This window comes from Lepidochelys kempii, chromosome 11 (genome assembly GCF_965140285.1).
Source record: "Lepidochelys kempii isolate rLepKem1 chromosome 11, rLepKem1.hap1, whole genome shotgun sequence".
Lineage (NCBI taxonomy): Eukaryota > Metazoa > Chordata > Testudines > Cheloniidae > Lepidochelys > Lepidochelys kempii.
Window position 1 is genome coordinate 46635133 of NC_136390.1, and position 14065 is coordinate 46649197.

Sequence of the window (14065 nt, forward strand, 5' to 3'; positions counted from 1 at the left end):
TTTTTAATAAATAAGAACCAGCCTTCCTAACCCTACTGATGAAAGAACAGTACTCAATGTAAGTTTCATACTCTGTATCAAAGGTAGGGCTTAATCAGCAGACACAGGAGAACTTATTTAGAAATTATAAGAAAAAAAGGAAGTGTTCTATATTTAGAAGAGAATTTAGAACTCTTCTTGTTCCAGTTCTGTGGGGATTTTTGTCTGTTTCATTTTATTCTCTTTTATTTAATATAGGGCTCCACTAAAGTGAAATATACAATGGGAATTTTGCCGGAGTAAGAATAGCTGGATCAGGTCTAGCATTAGGGTATTAATTGCTTTCAAACAAAAATTGAGTTCTGTAGTGCTGGCTTCCACTTAGATGCAAAATATATTTTTTTAAAAATTCCGTTGATAAAAAAAGGAAACTCAAGACAGTTCCATGACACTCAAAGGAGGGTTATATAAAATAAACTCTTAGGGTTTTTGTAAAGTCCCAACTAGGCAGCAACAGGTTCTCCCATCTCTAACATTTGGTCAACCTCTGAACCAAATGCTTGATTCTGCCTCACCCCCATCGGCATGGGACACATTGCAAGCCCATCCACCAGCAAGGCTTATTGCCACATAGTTGAAGGAGGGCAGGGTTCGGGGATGGTAGATAAGCTTCCCTGCATGTATGTGCAGTGTCTCCACACATCACTATGCAGTCCCCTATCAGAGTAGTTTAGGCTGATCCAGTTCCCAGCTGAAGTCAATCACCAGACTCTCATTGACTTTTAAAGGAAACAGGTTTGGGCCCACAGCATCACAAAACCACATCACATTCGATCTGTCTAGGTCATACAAATATTGTCCTCATTGCTTTGGATTGCTTTGGAGTCATGAGTTAACACAATATAATTGATGAGCTATTAGTTAATACAGCACCTTGCCATTGTGAGTTAGTACAACATGCTGTCAAAACACTGAGTAGGTTATAAATGAACATGAGAGACAGATTTAAGAATGATTGATTGGAGTTTTTAATATGTAAAGTTTCACAGGAGATGAGAAATAGTTGAGAGGGTATCAAAGGAGATGCATGATATCCTACCATATTTAGAACCACACTTTTAGTATAATCTTATCGTAATTAATTATTGATATGGATTTAAAATGTTTCAGTTGGAGGTTAAGGACACCTGGTTAATTGGCTGCCAAAATACTATTGTGGTTACACAACAAGTTTCTGGGGCCAATGTGCTGTCATCTCTATTTGTGAATAATGATATGAACACTTGTTTCTGTTTTTCTGGCTTATCTTTCAGAGTCAATATGTCACCAGGAGCAAATGGGATGCAAAAGTGTTAGAAGAACAGAGCAAATGTACCCACACTAAAGACAATCACTGTAGAGAACGTCTTATATATACACAGGAAGTGAAGCTTGCCTGCAAATATCTGCTCTATTCTCAGAGATATATCCCATCTGTTCCTGAAGATATGTTGGCTTCCATATGCCCTAACTTCATTCCTTGGCCTCTGATCCTGAAGTAATCCAGGATATCAGATACAACACAATGAATGTCAGATGGAATATTTATAATTTTCTCCCTCGTAAAATGCATTAAGGGAGCATTTTACATATTTTCATATGCTCTCAATTCATTTCAATTTCCTTTTGCAACTTTACAACTTCCCACTGGACTAAAGTCTTTTCTAAGCTACTTAGAGAAACATTTTGGAATAAATCTTACATCTTGTTATATCTGTGTTTTGAAAATTCTTTTGGCATTTTGTTTTCCTGGCAGGAATATACACACAGAAAGAGTTCTGGCAAATATTGGCAAATGGTAAAAGAAACAGTATTTTGAATTCATAAACATAAACGCTCACACCAGAATCTCATCAAGTAAGGGAACAGAATCACCATGTGAGTTATGTCTCCAAAGCAAATCAGCACAATTCAAATTTTAAATACAACTAACTCCTTGTGCATGATCAACAGATCAAGTATGATGTGGCAAATAATTTTGAATAATCAAAAGAAGTTCAAGAAAATCATAAACTCGTGGGCAATTTTCAAACATAAAGAGAGGCACTATTCACCACGAGTTATTCCATGGGAGTTCAGCTGGTAGAGGGCTTTAAGGATAGCATTGGTGGGTCCTAGGATGCTAACAGCTTGGGTTTTCTGGGACCACATTTTCAGAGCGTAGCTTCTATATTTCTTCTGCAAAATGCATGTATCTGTTCACAAAAATGTGGAAATGATTCAGAGTCAACCCTGTAAGTATATAACCTGAGAAGAAGAAGTCGAGAAACAAGTGAGATAATTTAAGTATAAGTGGCATGAGCACAATCCGAGACCCCTTGACATATATACAGATCACAGAAATGCGGTATGCAAGACTATACCAGGAAACACCTGAAGTGTGAACAAAGGGCGTTGGATGGTAGCCATGAAACATTTACTAGTAGAATGCTGTACAAGTCTAATGTCTTTCGGATCTAGATTTTGAGCACCCCTGTGTAGATCAGGGGGGTTGGTTTGGCCCATTACATATGCAGGGTCATTTTCAGAATTCAAATTTGGATCTAGGTTCAGATTTCCCCTGAAGTTTTGGATTGTGCTTATCTCTAGTCTGATAGGGATTTAGGAATTATCCCAACACAAATGAGTTATTTACAGCTACAAATAAGGAAAACTTGTTCATTAAATGGATAGTTGTGAGCAGCTACATGTGGTAAAAAAACACACACAAAAATAAAGTGCTCTACTGGCCAAAGACTGACCTTCTTGCCAATCTGTAAGCTTCAAAATAAAGAGAGGTGTGATATGTATCTGTGTCAGGCAGAATAAAGTCCACTGGTGACAGGGATTTTTGCAGTACAATAGCGATACATAGAATCAATACTACATAAACAGACAAAAAAACCAGAGCTTCTGGTTACAAGCTGCTCCTTGAACTCTCTTACTTATACTCTTTGGGAGAAACTGATCATCTCCACTGGCCTTCTACTTTACTGCTCATTGCAAAATGACAGCAGCAACTCAAGAGAGAAGTTTACCTTTCTATTTGTTCTTTAGTCTTTAATTGAGTTCATGTATTCACCTCGGCACCTCTCTTTCTAGATCTAGCAATGATTTTTTTAATAATACATTTTAAAAAGACAGTGAGGGATGTTGCAGGTGTACTGGCTCTAGCATGAATTACATTTCCTCCTCAAGCACAGCGAGGCCTCGGGTGCCTAAATGGCAAAGACATATATTTCATGAGGCGGCATCTGGTTTTTCCACAGATTCCTTAAGCAATTCAGTTGGTGGCTCTGGAGCTGCCTGTAGCTCTGTCATGTGGTGAGGCTGCAGATGGGCCGCCTTAGCCTCCTGGATATAATTTCCTTTAATTTAGCTTGAATTCTGAAGAATGGATACACTTTGGAAAATAAGGTACAGCTGAATTTTTCGTAGGAGGTGTATGTCCTTGTCTATAAACTGCCAGGACACAGTTAAGATGTTTTCCCTTTATAGTTCTCACTCAGGGGCTGATGTTTGTCCCATTGAAGTCTATGCAGGTACTGCCATCCTTAGCAAATAGAAAAGATAAGGCATTAGCGAAGCGATTTTCTAAAGTCTGATATTAGTGGGAAGACTAAATATTTTCTCTAGCTTCTATTAATGATCCTATGGTGAAGATTAGGGTGTTAAGTTAACCCATGTTGTGGGAAAATTCCACTTCTTGTGTAGACTGGTTCCTGCTGTGTTAGTCGCATGATATTCTTTTTACTCCCTGTCCCAACTGTTGCTGGGCACCCTTAAGGACTCGCAGTCACGTTTGGGTTGGGATGCAAAAGTTCAATAGCAAATAAAGTGATTCTTCTATCTATAGTTTGTAAAACATTTTGGGATACCTCAAATTAAAAAGTGCTGAATAAAGTAAAAGATGGCTCAGGTCCATTATTATTATTATTATATGTGCCACATTTCAATTTGCAATATGACAGTGGATGTTACAGAAGAAACTGCATGACTTAATTATTCATTATACTGTGTACCATGCTGATAGCATTTCTTTGCATGTTTATCTGTTTAACCTATCTAGGCATTTATAATGTTCAATAGAAATAACTGCTCTGAATGAAGATGATTTTTTTTGTACTGCAGGAGAATGAGGCAATTCTCACAGCAAATGCTGTAATCTTGCTCGAAAAAGCAGGAGAGGTTGTGCAGATGCTCCAGTCTAGGTGCCATAGGGGCAGATGTACCAAAGGAAATAGCTGTGGAAGGGTTTGCATATTTTCCTTTCATTAGAAATAGCCTGCAGTAGCACCTACTGCTCCATACCCCCTCTTTAAAAGGGTTTCCTGTAGTCCATTAGCATCAGCTAAGACTCTCCCTCCCATTAGTCTGTGACACTATACAGTACATATGGCTGTGCTGACACCCAAATCATTCTGAGATGGTATTTTTGTTAGTGGTGTTTTCTTACTTGATGAGGCACAAACCATTCCAAACACAGCCCTCCACCCCACATTCATATTATTAGTAAAGAAAAGGTTTTGTCACAGAGCCAGAGCTACAAGAAAAGCTGGTGCTCCAGCTGAAATCGAACAGAAGTTACTTGAATGAGACCGAAAATGTTGATTTTGTGAGTCTGTGGCAAGATGTCAACACTGAAAACCTCTGAAAGACTCTATTTCCGCTGCACTGGAAATCTGTGTTCAGCTGCATGGGACTCTGAAAATTCCTTGAACATACAGTTATATATTTTTATCTTCACATGACAAGATTGACACGTGCAGTGGAATGAGCCTAGTCCCCACTGACAAAATAGTTTCACCTAATTTTTTTTGTCATATCTACAGTAACTGATAACTTGTGTAGGTTACTTATCCTCAACCATATTCTGCCCTCATTGACACCCTCCCAAGCCCTCTGACTTATCACTGAAAACCCTGAGGGAAGAACTATGTTTTAAGGAGGGATTTGAAGGAAATTATGTAGGAGGGGATGGAATTCCAAACAGAAGGGGCATATGGAAGAAGATACAAAGACAAGAGTGGAAGAAGAATACAAAGGGACCAGTTAGAAAGGTGGTTTGGGAGGAACAAAAGGGGGAGGAATAGGAAGGAGTGATCACTGATATATACTGGGAAATTATTAGAACTGTAACTGCAAAGCTTCTGACAGGATTCTCATTTACAGTCTGTGGTATTCACACCTCCACCCCTCACACATACTCCACAGCAGCTGTTATAAACAAGAAGAAGGTTTGCTTTATTGGCCGATGGGAAAATTAATGAAGATAGTAACTTACCTCAGCTTCTTTTTTTTGAGGTGCATTTTCAATAAGACAGCATATTCAGGTTCTTACATTGCCTTTATCACCATAGTATCTTGAGTGCCTTCCTGCAGTGCATTAAGTGATATGACTAACATTTGTTACATGTTGTTCATTATCTCCTTCTTGCCTCAAGGGGACAACTGAGGATGCAGTACAAGTGTAGTGTATTGTACTGGTAGGTTGTTTTTTTAGTGTATATATTTATGTACATGGAGTATAAAGCCGTCACCCTAAGACCTTATCTCAGAGGTTTTGATGCTTTTTTAGATCTCTTGGGCCCAGGCTATTTAATACTTTGAAGATAAGTACTGTGACCTTGAACTTGACTCAGTATTCTATGGGAAACCAATGTAGTGTGTGGAGGACAGACTTACGGTGTTCTCAGTAGCCTGTGTTCTAGAGGAGATGTGCTGCAGCATTCTAGGTTAGGTGCTGCTTCCTAAGGGCTGATGGCTTCATGCCCAGGTATATTGTGTTAGTTCAGCTGGGTGGTGATGAAGACACATACAATTGAAACCAAATTATCATCTGCCAGGATGGGATGGAGTCTTCTAGCCAACCGGAGATGGTAGAAAGCATTACCTGTGGATATTACTATGTGAGACAACATCAGCAAGGAATCCAGCAGGACTCCTAAACTATGGACTGAATTGACCATTTGTGGGTGTGTACCTTTAATCAAAGGAGATGGCACGACTGCTGCAAACTCCTCTAAGTGCTTATTTGCCCACCAGCATCACCTCTGACTTGCTCAGATTCGGTTTCAGCCAGCTGTATTTGATCCATGAGCTGATTTCATTCAAGCATTGAACCATCTTGGTAATAGTGCTATGGCAGTATGGAGTGGTGTTTCAGTAGAGCTGTGTGTCACATGCATATTAATGATTCGTGTCATCTTATCCGTTCTCCTAGGGGCTGCTTGTAGATGTTGACTGGGACCAGAGACATAATTGATCATTGTTGGACTCCACAAGTGAGGGGTCCAGTGACAGAGATATAGGTGAATGTCAAATATAGATTCACCTGTTCTATTTGTCTTCCTTAGTGGTTGGATTTCACTAGAGGGACAATGCAGGAGGGGAAAAAAAGACAATGTAAAATGAAATCAGTGTAGCCTAAGGGAAGTTATAAGCTATTTAGTGAAGTATAGCAGAAACTTAAATAATGTCATGTCAAATTCTGTCCACATTTACAGAAAGAAAGCCCCATTTGGTGCTGTAATCTTAGGATGAGTTATGATGTGACTAATTTGATAACAAAATGAATTTTTGCGTGCATGCATTTAATTCAGTACTGACCCATCACCTAGGATGGTACTGAGAAATTTTATACTTCTGGAGATGCTATCTTTCAGCTAAAGCCTGGAACCAAAACACTAATTCCTTCTGGTCATACAATTTTTTTCAAGGATAAGGGTGTTTACCTTGGTGTCCTGGAAAACTCCAATTTGACTAATTGCATTCTGCCTACCTAAGGAAAGAATTCAGCCTGTAACTGCAAATGGAGGAAATGTTCTTCACTTTCCTTTTTTGTTGGGTAGCTGGCAAAGAACATCTACCACATTCTTTCAGTGCAATGGTCAGTCCATTTAATTGATGAGTAGAAATTCTCAGGATGGGAAGTGCAGTATAAGCTGAGCTCTATGAATAATAATTGCTTATCACTGAGTGAGATCACTGCCTTCTTTATGACAACAGATGGTGAACAGGAAGCAGGACAATTGTGAGGACTCCCTTCTGCCCTTGCTGAGTTTGCCCCAGATATATCATTTGGGGGTGAAGATTTCCCCCTGTGGAACAGCAGAGGGTTGCAAATGTGAGAAATCCCCAAGATTCCATGCAGATTTTAGGTTTCTGCTAGAGGTCTTGTGTTTCCACCCCCTACCACCACTAGCTACCTGTCTGCATGACTCCAATGCAATGTACTGCCAAAATCAGCCCAGCTGTGGATTACCCCAGGAATCATCTATTTACTCTGGCAGTTTCCACAGTGCCAGTAACTGTCCAGAATATAGAATGTATTTATTTTCCTAACTGTTCCTCATAGGTTTGGTGGGGAGAAGGTGTTCATCCTTCTGGTCCTACTCCTGGCCAACACTCCTCCTCCCCCCACCCAAATAAGGAATCTGCACTCTCAGAAAGCCATCCGTGGGGCCCTGAGGAGGTGGGAATTGCACAGCAAAGGTCTGCATGTGGCCCTTACTGTACGTAAAGCCTTATGGGATGATCTGGCACACAAATTTGTTTGCACAAACCATGCTGAAATTAGCTCACAGAAAAGATTATCCACAATGTAATTAGTTCACTGATATTTTTCATAGACAATATTATACTTCCCAGCATTAGCAGCTGCCAGGGAAAATACAGGCCACACCTGAACTACCATGTTGTTACTGGAAACAGCTACTAGAAGTCCTAGGAACAAGGGATTAACTGGCAAATCAGTATTTTCAGCTGTTTGGATGTGTCCAAATTGCCTGGTGACATCTGGGCTAGTTAGTGATGAATGATTAGTGTTTGAAAAAGTTAAATGTTTAGAGCAGGGCCTATTAAGATAAACAGTTTAATTTATTACAAAATTATTACAGCTTTTCTTTGTATGCTTACACAATGTGCTTCTAATTAGACAAAATATGTAATAAACTAACAAACCATAAATGCTGGTTCCAGACTTCTATCCAAAGTTTAAAACCATAGCCTAGAAAACATTTTTATTTCAGAAATCACTAGCAGTTCAGTTGATTATTTTCCCAACTGTAGATCTGCAGCAGAATGGGGAAAACCAGATGTTCACACTCAATGTGCAAACTTCTTCTTACAGTTTATGAACTCACAAATGTGAATGGTAGGAGGGTGGCCCATTTCTAGCACAAAAGGGAAATAGCTTAATCATATCCAAAGTGAGGAATATGCCATACATATATTCACTGCAGATCAGTTAGTGAAAATTCCAGTGATTTGGAGGATGTGTGTTTTCACTGACATTGAAGCAGAACGATCTACATTCAGAATGATATACTGTCAGAGTAATTACCAGGAAAATTGATAGTACTATTAAAATGGAGGAAACAAGATAAAAGTCCATTAAAATTATGTGAATGCACCTGATTTGAGTCTGGAAAAGCATGTAGCGTTAGAATAAGAGCTTACTACCTTTAGCATAGTAAGGGTGTGTATGTTCATTCACCCACTCATCTGGGACTCCAGGAAAGAGAGTCATTAACACTGGCACAGGGCCTGAGTAAATTAAGATTGACTTGACATTGAAAACCAGGCTCAGAAGTAGTATGGGGGGGGGGGGGAGGACTGAACTGTAATTCATCAGATCTTCCTTCTTCCCTCAGACATCCCTTACATCTCTTAATTTGTAACCCCAAAAGATAGACCAACAAAAAGAAGAGAAAAAAGATTTTCTATTCTAGTTGAGTCCATTTGGGTAGATACAGAAACACTTTTTAAACGCTGAATTTGATTACATCAGCGCAGCACAAATTGACACAAGCAGAACCACTGCCTCAGTTTCCCACTGGTCAGCAGTCTCCCTCTGGATGTCTGGACACACCCATGCCTCAGGCTCCCCTTGTTATTAGGTAGGGTGTGCTCTGCAGCCATGGAAAGACCTCCCTTCTCAGCGTAAACAAGAATTCCAGACAAAAACAACACAAATCTGCTCCCCTCAGTTCAGGGAAGCATCAGCTCCCTAGACCACAGCATGCTCTACTCCCTTCACATAGGTTGTAACGGTTCCTGCACTATCTTTAGATAGCATCGTAAGGTCATCTTCCTGCTACAGTGCTTCCATTCCCAGGATGCGAGATCATGAAGCAATTGTTGCTCCACTCAAAACCACCCTGCTTGACTTTCCTCCAGGACCACTTCCTATGATTGCCTGATTCCTCTCAAGCCTTCTCACTAGCCCTTTCCTTTGAACTTTCAGCCTGACCCGTCTTCAATTGCCTCTCAGCACACCCCCACAGTGATTCTTAGCCAGGCCCAGATTATGGATGTGTACCAACCCATGCTGCTCTTATTACTCCTCTCCCACAATCGCTCCTCCCACTGAGGCACAGGAGCTGCCTTTTATTTCCCGCTTCCCTTTTCCCAGCAGGCCTTTTGCAGCCTCCAATCGCCTGGTCCTTCCTGGGGACTACAAGTCCCAGAATTCCCTTGATCTGAGAAGAAACCAGGCAGAAATAGGACTTGAACCCTTCTTAATGGTCCCATTCATCTTGAGACAGATCCCCAAGTTGTGATTAAAGTTGTCTCTGGTGTAAGCTAAGGATACATCTACACTGCAGTTAAATACCTGCAGCTGGTCTGGGTCAGCTCACTCAGGCTCACAGGGCTCAGGCTGCTGAGCAGTAAAATTGCAATGTAGATGCTCAGGTTTGGACTGAAACCTGAGATCTGGGACCCTTCTCTCCCATGGGATTGCAGAGCCTGCAATTTTGCAGGCACTCAGCCTGAGCCCCAGTCAGCTAACCCAGGCCAGCTACTGGTGTTTAATTTCAGTGTAGAAGTACCTTATCTTTCTCAGAAGTTCACAGTAAAGCTCTGTGAAACTTCCTGGCTCATTTCCTTTCTTAGATTTGTCCCTATGTGGTTTTGCAACTTCTCAGTTTTAGTTTACCTCAAACCAAGAGGTAAGGCAGGGGTGGGCAAACTACGGCCTGCAGGCCGGGGCTTGCCCTGCTCCAGCACTCTAGCCCTGGAGCAGGAGCGGGGGCTGCTCCACGCGGCTCCCGGAAGCAGCGGCATGGCCGCCCCCAGCTCCTACACGTAGGGGCAGCCAGAGACCTCCACTCTGCACACTGCCCCTGCCTCAAGTACTTCCCCTGCAGCTCCCATTGGCCAGGAACCACAGCCAATGGGAGCTGCAGGGGCGGTGCCTGCAGACGGGGCAGTGTGCAGAGCTGCCTGGTCGCACCTCTGCGTAGGAGCCGGAGAAGGGACATACTGCTGCTTCCAGGAGCTGCTTGAGGTAAGCACCACCCAAAGCTTGCACCCCTGAGCCTCTCCCCCCCACACCCCCCTGCCTCATCCCTGATCCCCTCCCACCCTCCGAACCCCTCGGTCCCAGCCTGAGCACCCTCCTACACCCCAAACTCCTCATCCCCAGCTCCACCCCAAAGCCCGCACCCCCAGCTGGAGCCCTCTCTGCCCTCCCATGCCCCACTCCCCCACCCCAGCTCCCCCTCCCACACCCTGAACTCCTCATTTATGGCCCCATCCCGGAGCCCACACCCCGAACCAGAGCCCTCACCCCCTCCCACACCGCAACCCCAGTTTTGGGAGCATTCATGGCCCACCATACAATTTCTATTTCCAGATGTGGCCCTTGGGCCAAAAAGTTTGCCCACCCCTGTGGTAACGCAGTGAACTGGGTTTCTTCCTGGACCACTTCTCTGTGGCTCAGTTTTCCTGCTCAGTTTTCCTGCCTGTCAAATAGAAATGATATCTATGCAGATTAGGAGGTATTGTTTGTGTGGTGGTCAGATACCCTGATGATAAATACCAAAAAGGCCTAAATAAAAGTAAAACTCAATTCAATTATTCTATAATCCATAAACTGTCAAGCCCCCTTCTCTCCGGACAGCTCTCCTCCTGAAAGGCTGAGGATTCTCCATCTTTGCTCTATTCTTGAGGTTGGACAAGGAAGGTGAAATTGTTCTGAAACTCATCCCTTCCCCTGGATGTTTCACAAACAAGCAGCTGGTGCTTCCTCTGTAACTTATCTATTTGTGTCACCTCATTACTATCACACTCACTGATACCCTCCATGTCTGCCCCTTCACCAAATTCAGTGCCATCATAAAAAGTTGATTTTCGGGGGGAATTTGTTTGGGACTTTGCCTGCAAGCCAACCCAGGGGATTTCTTATGGTAAATTTCATGCAGCTCTACTTTGTACAAGTGGGAAAAAAATCAACCTGTGAATAATTTTTCTTACTTAACAATTTATTTTATTTATTTTTCAAAATTAAGAGCAATCTATCTATTGGCTGCCATTGAATTTTTGAAAGATAATGCCCTGACTTACAACAAAAACATGCCACCCACCCATTGTAGACACATTTCTGTCTGTAAAAATGGCTTAGATTTAAAGCTGAGCCTGATTCTCATCTCGTGCTGGCATAAATCAGGAGTGACTCCACTGAAGTTGGAGTTACACTGGTGTAAATCTAGCAGAAGTGAGAGAAGAGCCCGGCTTACTAAATAGAACATGAAAATAATCTTCAACACAATCGAATACCCTTTGATTATTTAAAAATGTTAAGGGGAAGCTGAGGCATGTAAGCTTAAAAATCATGTTGTGCCCATGCACAATACATACTTCTTTTGGATGGCTTTTGTTAGGAACAGCATGAAGTCTAACTACATAAACACATGACGGACCGGTCTTGTGGCCTATTGCATACTTCATCAGGGTCTAAACGTTTTCCAATCATGTAATTGTTAGTTTATCATGTAGATAACATAGGTTTAAAATGACATCATTACTATCCACAATGGCCTATGAAGGAGTGATTATGGAATTAATAGCTGGTATTTTTCAGTGTCTGAATTCAAATAGCTGGTAGCTGCCCCTTTATTTACAAAGAGAAAATGAACGAACAAGAGGGACAAATATTTATTTACACCCTGGCCGTACAAAGGAGCCATAAGCGGATATAAATCTAAAAGAATCCTGTAGAATTGGGAATGAGATCACTGGATCATACCACAGCATTATTTTGAACCCATGTAATTTTTTTGATTTGTGTGGGGGTGAGGGATTTGGAAGAGAAGGTCCTGTTCCCTGCCTGTATGATATTAGTAACTGCCCAGAATATAGCTCAAGTGAAACAGCTCAAATTAAAAACAGCTCCCCCCTTAAACACACAGAGAGACAAACTTACTGTCTTCCAAAAGCCCAAATTAAGAAACAGTTGTTTAATATTTATATAAAAATATCATTCACTGGCTAGCCTCAAAATGAACCACTGTCCCCGAACTGAATTTTTTGACACTAATCTCCAAGTTTCCTAGCACCCATAACACTTCTGAACACTATTTATTTATACAGTTCTATAAAAATCAAAAAGCATTTCAAGCCAAGAGATATTGGAGTCTTTATATTTATTTCCCATGGTGTTATACTGCAGTGCACCCTTCCCCAGTCTTTCCATCTTGCCTAATTCCACTGCTTTCTTCCCAGACACATCATAAAAATCACAAGGGTTCAAAATAAGACCAGGGCAGTTCTCATTCTCAACTTCACAGGATTCTATTTGTTCCCTTCAGTATATCCAGAGTGGGTGGAGAGCTACAGAATTTCATCAGAGGAAGAGCAGAATTAAGGTGTGTGTAAGTTTTTTGGGTTTTAAGCTTATTGCTATTTGATCTGTCTTCACTAAAGAAAAAACTAGAAAGAAATGGGATCTTAGAATGAGATCTGTGATGTCTTAATGCAGAGAAAACAGCCTCTGTAACCTTCTGTCTAATGGAAGCTGCAGAGATTTGCTGGGCTTCATAGCTACAGGGTTACGCCTTATATTTAAGGCTCATATTCTGAGCCAAACCAAACACCCAAAACTTTTGAAGTTCATTCTCTAGCAGTGAGAATCAGGCTTTCCACAGTAGCTCTCTTCTCAAAGGGTATGTCTATCTGAAAAGCTTTTTTGGTTTCCCCAGCAATCTCATCCTCTCCAGGGCTGACATGCATGATCTGCCCTGCTGTTGGCGACAAGACAACTATTTTCTGCTGGTTCAAGCCCCGAGAAAGAAAGAAGAACAGGGGTGGAGGAAGTCAAAGGTCTGCAAGAGTTTAACTTTATTAATGACAATGAAACGAAATGCTGAAGATTAAGAGAATGCTTAAAAACCAACACAGATACAATATGAATTTGCTTTGTCATAAACCAGTCAGAGAAGACTTCAATCTCTCTGGTCACTCGATTTCAGACCTAAAGGTCGCAATATTACAACAAAAAGACTTCAAAAACAGACTCCAACGAGAGACTGCTGAATTGGAATTAATTTGCAAACTGGATACAATTAACTTAGGCTTGAATAGAGACTGGGAGTGGATGGGTCATTACACAAAGTAAAACTATTTCCCCAGGTTTATTTCCCCCCCACCCCCACTGCTCCTCGGACATCCCTGTTAACTGCTGGAAATGGCCCACCTTGATTATCACTACAAAAGGTTCCCCACTCCCCCCCGCTCTTCTGCTGGTAATAGCTCACCTTTCCTGATCACTCTTGTTACAGTGTGTATGATAACACCCATTGTTTCATGTTGTGTGTGTATATAAATCTCCTCACTGTATTTTCCACTGAATGCATCTGATGAAGGGAGCTGTAGCTCACGAAAGCTTATGTTCAAATAAATTGGTTAGTCTCTAAGGTGCCACTAGTACTCCTTTTCTTTTTGTGAATACTTGTAGACTATTCATTTTGGGCCTGATCTAGATAGAGCCAATTGAAACCAATGGAAAGACTCCCACTGATCTCAGTGGGATTTCTATCAGGCCCTTTGTCAAAGGAAAAAATGGGATATTTTCCTCCAGCAAATCAACAAGTGAATGTGAAGAATGTGGAGAGAAGAATATTTTAATTGCTTTTATTTCAAGGCTGGGTAACAAGCAAGAGGAATGGAAATTCTCATTGATGAGAAGAAATTTGATATAACTGGCCTTACTGGAACCAGGTGGGACAACTGACATGACTGAAATGTTACAGGCATTGGTTATAACCAGTTTAGGAAGGATAGAATG